Consider the following 10,892-nt stretch of genomic DNA (forward strand, 5'->3'; position numbering starts at 1 on the left):
AAAGAGTCGACTGAGTGACTTCACTTTCACTTTTCACTTTCATACATTGGAGAAGGAAATGGCAACCCACTGCAGTGTTCTTGCCTGGAGAATCCCAGGGATGATGGAGCCTGGTGGGCTGCGGTCTTTGGGGTCGCACAGAGTTGGACACGACTGAAGTGACTTAGCAGCAGCAGCAGCAAAACTAAATGACGGTCCCAGAGCAGGGCAAATAGGTTGCTTCTTTTTAAAGCATTCATTGGGAAAAATCCCTGATGCTGGGAAAGATGAAGGGCAGGAGAAGAGGGTGTCCAAGGATGAGAAGGCTGGCTGGCATCACTGATGCAATGAACATGAACTTGGGCAAACTCTGAGTAATGGTGAGGGACAGGGAGGCCTGGTGTGCTGCAGTCCATGGGGTCGCAAAGAGTCAGACACGGCCTGGCTACTGAGCAACAACACCTTTTCAGTTAAAATTAGGTTCATACCGTATTTGAATGTGCAGCACTGCTCTTTATTAAGTTTCAAATTAAAACACCTGACCCCTTGATTTTAGCTAGTAAGACCTATGTCAGACTTCCAACCTACAGAAATGAAAGGGAATAAATCTGTGTTATTTGAAGTCACTAAAGGTGTGGCCATTTGTTCCCATAGCAACAGGACTAATACAAGTACTCAAGAAACCTTGGGTTTCTCAGTTGCTTCTGGGAAAGGACAAGAGTGAAAAAAGCATACCATTTAAAATTTTTAACTATGTCAATGTGTTATTTTAATGCACATGAAAATGTTTTGAATGTTTGGGGAACCACTGCTGTGACCTTCAGGGGCACTCCCTTAACCCACTGTGGACTGGCCTCCACACACCTGTGAGTGTCCAGTCTTCTCTGCAGCAGAAGACAGGATTCAGGAGGGAGTCAGTAGAGATCCCAATGAATCCAGGAACCCCAGGCAGGCTGGGCATCCCTCTCCTACCTTCCTACCCTTTCTCTGACCCCTCCTGCCCTGTGGGAAGCAGCATGATACAATGGAAGGGCCACTTAGAATCTGAAGACTTTGGGTCTGAATTCCTTTTCTATCACTCACTAGTTTTGAAACTAGGCAAATTCCTATACTTCTGACTCTATTTCTTCATCCAAAAATGAGATGAGTAGCCCCCTTGCAGTGTTTTTGTAAGGATTGGGTGCATGGTATTTAGTAAGTGCTTCGTAAATATTAGATAAACCTGGATCCTGTTAAAGTTCATCTTGTTTACCTTTGGGAGAATTTACACTGCTCTTAGCAGACATGAGATTCATATTTCCCTTGGCCAGAGAGCCCCTGAAGAAGATGAAAATGATCACCATTGCCATTCTGTAGGGCTTCCCTGGGGGTGCAGTGGTTAAGAATCCGCCTGTCAATGCAGGAGACATGACTTTGATCCCTGGGTCGGGAAGATCCCCTGGAGGAAGAAATGGCAACCCACTCCAATATTCTTGCCTGGGGAATCCCCATGGACAGAAGAGCCTGGTGGGCTACAGTCCATGGGGTTGCAAAGAGTTGGACACAACTTAGCACCTGAGTACACACGCACATAATTCTGTAGCAAATTACATTCTCCGATCTGCCTTCACCTGGAGGATCCCAAGCACCCCTCAAAGACGCCCGTCCTCAGCTACTGCCAGAGGTCCTTAGCTATGTCTGCCTCTGCCTGGGCATGCTGGGTGCACTCGGGGGTGTGCCCGCCTCTCCTGGGTGCTTGACGCTGCTAATGGTCGGGTACTGAGAAATCGGAGGCTGGTGTACTACCTATTGATCCACAGTTTATTCTCTCCCACAGTTTCTTTTTAAAAAAAAAATAATTTTATGTATTTTTTTTTGGCAGGGCTGGGTCTTCGCTGCTGCACAGGATTTTCCGTAATTGCAGTGAGTGGGGGCTTCTCGTTGTGGTGCCTCCTTTTGCAAAGCACAGGCTCTAGGGCACTCAGGCTTCAGTAGTTGTGGCTCCTGCGTTCTAGAGCACAGACTCAACAGTTGTGGCACATGGGCTTAGTTGTTCCACAGCACGTGGGATCTTTCCGGTCCAGGGATCAGACACATGTCTCCTGCACTGGTCAGCGGATTCTTTACCCCTGAGCTACTAGGGAAGCCCTCTCCCAGTTTCTGAGGGTGAGGAGTCCAGTAGTAGCCTAGCCACATAGTTCTGGCTCAGGGTCACTCATGAGGCTAGTCAAGCTGTTGGCCAGATAGATCTGCATCATCAAAAACGGTGAAAGGGTTCAAGGTTCCCTCTCCAAGAGGGCTCACTTCACGTGGCTATCAGTTGGAGTCCTCAGTTCCATACTGACTATTGGCTGGACTGACTCCAGGCTACCTTCTGGGCCCCTCCAGACTCCCCGTAGGGTCTCTCCAGGGCAACTGGCTCCTCCAGAGTGAGATATATGTGTGCACGTGCATGCTTGAGATGGGGAGAGAGAGCAGAACAGAAGCCACAGTGTTTTCTATCACCTAACTCAGAAAAAAAAATGCATCCATATTGTCCCTAATCTCAAACTGAAATTCGGCATTGCTTTCAATTAGACATGTAGGCAACAAACTAAAGCACTTAAGAGTGCGTTACTGGTTTCTTTATCATTGATGCAATCACAGACCAGTTCATATCATGTGACGGTTAGGGACATCTCCAGATCTAGACTAAATGCATCATCACACAATCAGACCGAGGCTGACTGCAGGTCCAATGCTGTCTTGCTGTCCTAAGTGTTCCCAGCGATGTGCCTGGGCTGCCCTACCACACATCTTTATTCTCTGCCAACTGTTTTTCAATATTGTTGGTTTTCTTTTAAATCCTATGTATTTTACTTCATTCATTCAAAAAATAATATTGGCTTCTAAGGGGGTCCCAGGCACAAAAGAGGTCGAGACTGCCACAGCCAGGTGATCTGTCTCCTCTAAGACCTGCCTCTGCATGGGCAGATCAGGCCTTCCACGTCTACTGCCAACATGGAACAGGAACAGGCTTGTGCCTTTCACCCCCATTAATCCCGTGAATGGCTTCCTCGTGGATTTGCTGTTGTTTGCTTTTCAGTGATGGTGCCTGTTGTGTCCAGGCCTGGCTGGTGACTCAGCGCCTAGGGCCTCGATGGGCTGCAGGTGGGTCCCTCCAGACTCTCTGTTCTTGGAGAAACAGCTGCTGAGAGTTCCCTGAATATGTATCAGGAACTGATTTCACTGGGGAAAAAAAAAAAAACCTGTGAAATTTTTTATGCAAATATGAAAACACAGAGGGGAACTTACCTTCCCTGGCCAAATCCACCTGCCTTCTCCTCAGCTGCTTCAGACGGAGCTCAGCCAATGGACACGTCTCTACAGAGGGAAGTGGGGAACATTTGTGGAGCTCTTACAAGCATCTCCCCATTTACAGCTCCTAGCATGTCTGGGAGGTGGCCTCCTATCCCCATTTAATAGATGAGGAAAGTGAGGCCCCCGCACTTTACAGGACTTACTCCAGTTAACCCTGTTTGCAAGTGATAGAGCTAGGGCTTGACCCCTAAGCCAGCAGCACACTGTTCTCACTGCCTCAGTGCTGGTGAAAGTTGGTGGCCTGGGGTTGGTGGGTGCCAGCTTGACTGCCAAGTTGAGCAATTATTTCAGCAAGTTTCTGAGTAAGTGAAAGTCGCTCAGCCACATCTGATTCTTTGTGACTCCATGGACTGCAGGCTGCCAGGCTCCTCTGTCCATGGGGTTCTCCAGGCAAGAATACTGGAGTTGGTAGCCATGCCCTTCTCCAGGGTATCTTTCTGACCAAGGGATCGTACCCGGGTCTCCTGAACTGCAGGCAGATTCTTCACTGTCTGAGCCTTGCTGGGAAGCCACCAAAGGTTCTTGAGGTAAGGAAGTGAAAGAGTAAGAGTTTCACTTTAAGAAGTGAATCGGGAGCTGGAAGGTGATTTATGGGATCACCAGCCTGGAGACAGGTAAGCTGGTTAGGAAGATATTGCAACTGATCAGGTGAGACAGGCTGAGGGCCTGAAATAAGGTGATGGTGTTGGGGCAGGAAGGTGAGCCTGCAGGGATGGGGGCAGGGCCGGACATCTGACTGCATGTGGGGGTGGGGCTGGGAGGACCCCATGGAGCATCTGGACCAGGGTAAGGTCACAGGAGCTGCCACACAGATGTGGGGGTGGCCATGGAGGTGTCTCAGCTCCTTCACCCTCGGAGGAAGCCAACCTGGCCTCTCTGGAGCCCGAGCTCCGAGACCAGCCCTTTCTCGCCCCATGCCTGCTGTCTGATTTTCTCCTCTTCTGACAGTTTAGCCCCATAAGTTATGGGAGCAGATGCTGTGACAGCAAGCTGGAGCCGTGAAGCTAATTGTGGTTGCACAGAATGAGCCACCCCAGACGTGGGGGAGGGTTGCATCACTTTACGGGAGATCATCCGAATGGCGGAGGCACACATCTCCTCCTTCCACAAATGGCCAATCACAGCAAGCTTTCTACTAAAGAAAGAGCAGTGGGCCCAAATCTCACCAGTTCCTCACCAGGAGCCTCAGGCAATGACCTCATCTCTCTGTCCCTGAGTTTCCTCATCTGTAAAATGGGAATAATACCAGTGCCCACTTCAAAGGATTGTTGAAGCTAGATGGGTTAAACCATGATACTAGTGCCTGGTGTGTAACTGGAGTTTAATAAATAGGTATTGAGTGGATGAGTGTTTCAGAAGGAGCAAATCAGAGGTGGTTTTTTTTTTTTTTGCATGTGAAATGACGAAACCTTAGATAAGAAAGTCCTGGCTTTGTTCTAGCTACTTCTCAATATAGTCCATTAAAGGGGGTGAGGGGAGAGTTAGTGGAAGAAATAAATTTAAAACCCATGAAAAATTATTTCCTTTCTCTGCTTATTGATATTCTTCCAGGCCCAGTATAAATGCCACCTCCTCAGGGGAGCCTTCCCTGGTTGCCACCCTTCCCCACTACCCTCAGACATGGCTTTCTCTTCTTTTCCCAGGCACCATACAGCTTGTGGGCTTAATGGTAGCACTTACTTAATTCTGCTTTATTTTAGCTGCATTCACAGCCTTCTCCTCTTACTGAACAGGAAGCTTCCCCCTGAGGCAGGCACACATGGGAGCTTTGGGTTGGGTCTGGGTCCCGGCCTCCTACTACTCACCAGCTGGGCTAGTCTCACAGAGAAGAGACCCAGGCCCACCTGTCAGGAGCTCTCAGCTTGGCCCAGTGCCTTCAGCCCAAGGTGAGCAACACGCTGAATGAGCTGGACTCCCGGGATGAGATCACAAGGCAGCTTCTCCTCTCTCTGCCCCTCCTCCCTGGCCTACACTGAAAGTTCCAGTCCTATGATTTTCTGGTTGCTCTTAGTCCAGGAATTTTAAAGGTCCAATCCAGAATTTGATTTAAATGGAGACCTCTTGTCTGCCCCCTGCCCCCCTCCATCTTGAGCTCTTGCTGCAGGAAGGAGGCCTTCAGCTGGGGAGGCGCATGGTTAGCTTTCTCCTCCCTCCTCCCCTGACTCACTGTCTGCATCTTCCTCAGAATTTCAGGGGCATTTGCCCCAGCTGGCCTCTGCTCCTCCTCTGACCCTCCGACCCCAGCCTGGTTCTTGCTCCTCCTGAGGCTGCCATGTTGGAGGACAGGGTTCAGGGCAGGACTTGCCATGGAACCATGGGACGTGCCAATGATAGCACATCTCTCTCTTCAGCCCAGACCCCACCCCCTCCTCCAGCTCCAGACTCTCATCTCCCAGGTTCCACCTGCTGCTGGACCATCTGCTCCAAGTCTTTCTGAACTTGGTAAATGGCACCGCTTAGCAGCTGAGAACAGAAAGCTAGAGTGGGCTTGTTTTCTTTTCCCCCCAGGTTCACAGCCAAACTGTCTCTACCTTCTTGAGCCCTGTTTTCGACCCAGAGCCATTTGTCCTCCAGGGCACCCTCCACCGTGTCTGGGGACTTGTTTGATCATCATGATTTGGGGGTCCGTGCTGGTGGGCAGAGAGGCCAGGGATGTTGCTAAACACCCCACGATGCCCAGGATACCCCGCCACAAAGTTGTTCAGCTCAGACGTCAGTAGTGCTATGGCTGGGAAACCGTCCTCCGGCCAGAATTTCAGCTGAACCACCCTGCCTCAGTACCACACCGGGTCCACCTGTGTGACGGCAGCATCCTCCTATGGGTCTCCTCGTCTACCCTGGTCCTCCTTCAACTTGACTCCACATAAGCAGCCAGGGGCAGCTTTCTAAAAATTCAGGCCATCCCCCCACCTTAAAACCATCCCATGGTTTTCCACAGCCCTTAGAATGAAGCTCAGACTCCTCTCCTGGCCAGTGAGGTCCCTGATGGTCTTTGCTGCTCCTCACCCGTCTCTCTCTCTCTGTAACAGGCTGCACTGGCCGCATCTCTTGTCCTCCGAGGTACCAGGTCTTGGCTGTCTGCCAGGGGTGCTCCCCCAGGCGTTCCGTGGGTGCCTTCTCATCACTTGGGTTTCTGCCCACATCTGCACCCACTTCAAAGAGTCGGGCGGGGCTGCCGGAGGGCTGTGTAGTTGAAGGCGGGTTTGGTTCCTGTGATTTTGTGATTCAGCGTGTGTTCACTTCTCTGCTCTGGGGCAGTGAGGACTAGGGTGTGTGAGGCTGCTTTTCGTCAAAACAGCTACAGAACTAGAGCAAGTCAGCTGTTCTCAGCATCTGGAAGCTTGCCTGCATCCTCTGATTTATGTGTTGAACAGCGGCTGACTTCTTCCTGCTCCCTTCCTAACTGGAGTGGATGAGGAGGAAATGGGACCCAGAACCCCAGGGAGCTCTCCTCTGCTTGTTAACTCGCAGCCTGCAGCTTACACAGCTCACACACCTGGCACAGCCTTCAGGGGCCACCGCTGTCTGGGGCTCAGCCCAGGCACAGCTCTTGTGACCCACCTTCAACCCCGGGTTAGTTCGGGGCAGCTCCTCTGCCTGGAGTGACTGTCCCCCTCCCACCCTTCCCCTTCGCCTGGCCCAGGGACAAGGGGCAGGGCGCCAAGACAGGAGGCACAGGTGGGAGACAATTTACTTAGGTGACGGCTTGGTGCCCAGCTCAGGGAGGCTCTTTACATGCTATTTCTCTTTTAACATATTCATCGTGCCAGACTGTCAGGCCGCCTTCATTATGCTCGTTACCCAGACAAAGGACTTCCCTTGTGGCTTAGACGGTAAAGCATCTGCCTACAATGCAGGAGACCCAGGTTCGATCCCTGGGTCAGGAAGACCCCCTGGAGAAGGAAATGGCAACCCACTCCAGTACTCTTGCCTGGAAAATCCCATGGACAGAGGAGCCTGGCAGGCTACAGTCCATGGGGTCACAAAGAGTCAGACATGACTGTGCGACTTCACTGTCTAGACAAACAGTCACAGAAATTTAGGTAACTGGCCAGGATTACATGGGGGAACAAGGTTCAAACCCAAGTGTATGCTCAGCTGACTCCAAAACTCCTAGACACCTCCCTCCACGTGTCAGCCAAGGTGTGCAGTAACTGAGACCAAGAGAACAGACCATGAAGGTGAGGGGCTGGGAGGGGGGTGGTATTTGGAGCTTGACGATCTGGTCCACCAAACTTCCTCAGCCAAAATAGGTGCAAAAGTAGATGTTCTGCCTTTTTTTTTTTCTTTGCCAAGCTGTGTGGTTTTCACGATCTTAGTTTCCCAACCAGGTATCAAACCTGTGTCCCCCCACAGTGAAAGCGCCGAGTCCCAGCTGCTGGACCCCTAGGCACATCCCTGGATGGTCTGCCTTTTTGAAGTGTTGACCTGAAAACGAAACTCCTGTGAATAGAAAGTGAAAGCTCCGGGACCCACTTCCTCGGTGAACGTTTGCTGAGCCCCGGCTGTGTTCTAGGAGAGGAGACCTGTTCACAGCCCAGGGTGGAGGGTGTGAGTAAAGATGGGGCAGGGAGGGAAGAGGAGGCAGGGCCGTGAGAGGCCACTATTGGGAGGGTTCTGACGGTGGAGCTAATCTGAGAAATCCTTGCTGTGAGATTTTGACCCTGCCGTGATTCCAAGTGGGGGGGATAGTTTATCCCAGAGGTGTCAACTCTGCTCCTTTGGGGTCTGGTTTGTGTGTGAAGGGGTGTGGCTTTGTGGACTGAGAGGAAAGCTAGCTGTGTGTGGGGAGTGTGAGTGTGTCGGGGCGGGGAGTGGTTCCCAGGGGCTCCTGGGAGCTGCTCGCTCCTTTGGCCCCCAGGTGGCCCCCTCTCCTGACTCATAAGAGCCTCTGACACCAGTGGAATCTGAGGTGTGTCTGAGGGGAAGCAGCTGAGGAGAACTTTCTACATCCTGAGGAGACGTGGGCCGGGTGCATCCTGAGGGGCTACAGACTCAGGAGGGTCTCTGCAGGCCAGGCCACCTGAGCTGATTGGGAGGAGGTGCAGAGGGGAGGGAGACCCCAGGCGTGGGTGGCCTCAGTGTGCGCAGCCGTTGACAGAGGGAGGAGGCAGGCCGCCAGGCTCTGCGCTAAGTGCTGACTTGCGTGTCACTTCTGAGGCCGGGAGTCCGGGATGAAGGGGATGGACGGAGCCTGGGACAGCCTTGGCCGACTGCTCTTCACCCCAGACGGATCTCTTCCAGAAACACGTGTGCTCTGGCACCGCAACATGGCCCAGCAGCTGCTCAGGGTCACAGTGGATGTACCAGCTCAGGAAACCAGAACTGAGCCACCGGGATGAAGGTGGTTTTGTCACTCACCGGCGGGTGACCTCAGGCAGCAGTCAAGGGCTCTGGCCTGGAGTTCCTCCCTCCTTGCGTACTGGGGCCAGCCCACCCAGCCCCAGGGAAGCTGTGGGGATCAAACCAGACAATAATAAAAGTGAAGTATCTATTCAGAATCCTGAGTCACCAGGGAAATGCAAATTGTGCATCATGAGAGACCTCCTCCTGCCCACTGGGGCGGGGAGGGGCTGAAATGAATGATACCATGTCAAACGCTAACCAGGACGTGGAGCCACTGGCAACCTCACACACTGCTGTCTAACAGTTTGGCGGTTTCTTGAAAAGTTAGACGTCACCTAGACATCTCCAGGTGGGCTTCCGTGGTAGCTCAGTGGTAAAGAATTCGCTGCCAATGTGGGAAACATGAGTTCGATTCCTGGTTTGGGAAGATCCCTTGGAGAAGGATATGGCAACCCCCTCCCAGTGTTCCTATCTGGGAAATTCCATGGACAGAGGAGCCTGGTCACAAAGAGTCCATGGGGTTACAAAGAGTCGGACATGATGGACCAACTGAAAAACAAGAAGACATCACTAGAGAGTCCATGCTGCACGAGTCCACTGGTAGGTCTCATCCCCATGGTTCATATTTCAGCTCTGCTATCTCCTAGCTCGATGACTTTGGGCACAGTGCTTAACCTTTCTGGCCTCTGGGAGACTGGCTGTTGTTCTCATTTTTTCTGAATTATCTATATTGTCTAATGTGGTCTGTGAACCAGACTAACGGATTCACTTCTTTATTCATTCGTTCATTCATTCTCACAAACACTCATGGGTCCCCTATCACATCAGACCAGCTCATTCCCAGGCCTATAGTCCTACTGACCCCCCTCATTTGCCTGTTAAACCTCAATAGTTGAACCCTATTTTGAAGGAGAAAGGGGTGGCAGAGGTTGAGATGGTTAGATCGCATCACCAACTCAACAGACATGAATCTGAGTCAGCTTTGGAAGTAGTGAAGGACAGGGAAGCCTGGCGTGCTGCAGTCATGGGGTCGCAAAGAGTTGGACTTGACTTAGTGACTGAACAATAACAGCAAATGGGAGATAAAAAAATACTACCTTATTAGAACTTCATCAAAGTGAGAGGTTTTCTGAAAGTGTATCAGGCCTTGTGCTAGGAGCACAGTTAAAGGACTGTCCTTGGGCTTCCCTGGCGAGTCAGTGGTTAAGACTCTGCCTTCCAAAGCAGTGGGTATTGATTCAATGCCTGGTTTGGGAACTAAGATCCCACATACCATATTCAGTACAGTTCAGTTCAGTTCAGTCGCTTAGTCGTGTCCGACTCTGCAACCCCACGGACCACAGCACACCAGGTCTCCCTGTCCATCACCAACTCCTGGAGTTTACTCAAACTCATCTCCATTGAGTCGGTGATGCCATCCAACCACATCATCCTCTGTCGTCCCCTTCTTCTCCCACCTTCAATCTTTCCCAGCATCAGGGTCTTTTCAAATGAGTCAACTCTTCGCATCAGGTGGCCAAGGATTGGAGTTTCAGCATCAACATCAGTCCTTCCAATGAATACTCAGGACTGATCGCCTTTAGAATGAACTGGTTGGATGTCCTTGCAGTCCAAGGGACTCTCAAGAGTGTTCTCCAACACCACAGTTCAAAAGCATCGGCACTTAGCTTTCTTTATAGTCCAACTCTCACATCCATACCTGACCACTGGAAAAACCATAGCCTTGATGAGACGGACCTTTGTTGGCAAAGTAATGTCTCTGCTTTTTATATGCTGTCTAGGTTGGTCATAACTTTCAAGGAGCAAGTGTCTTTTAATTTCAGGGCTGCAGTCACCATCTGCAGTGATTTTGCTGCTGCTGCTGCTGCTGCTAAGTCGCTTCAGTCGTGTCCGACTCTTCACGACCGCATAGACAGCAGCCCACCAGGCTCCGCCGTCTCTGGGATTCACTGGCAAGAACACTGGAGTGGGTTGCCATTTCCTTCTCCAGTGCATGAAAGTGAAAAGTGAAAGTGAAGTCGCTCAGTCGTGTCCGACTCCTAGCGACCCCATGGACTGCAGCCTACCAGGCTCCTCTGTCCATGGGATTTTCCAGGCAAGAGTACTGGAGTGGGTTGCCATTGCCTTCTCTGCAGTGATTTTGGAGCCCCCCAAAATTAAGTCAGCCACTGTTTCCACTGTTTCCTCATCTATTTACAATGAAGTGATGGGACTGGATGCCATGATCT

This window comes from Bison bison, unplaced genomic scaffold (genome assembly GCF_000754665.1).
Source record: "Bison bison bison isolate TAMUID 2011002044 unplaced genomic scaffold, Bison_UMD1.0 scf7180017864307, whole genome shotgun sequence".
Classification (NCBI taxonomy): domain Eukaryota; kingdom Metazoa; phylum Chordata; class Mammalia; order Artiodactyla; family Bovidae; genus Bison; species Bison bison.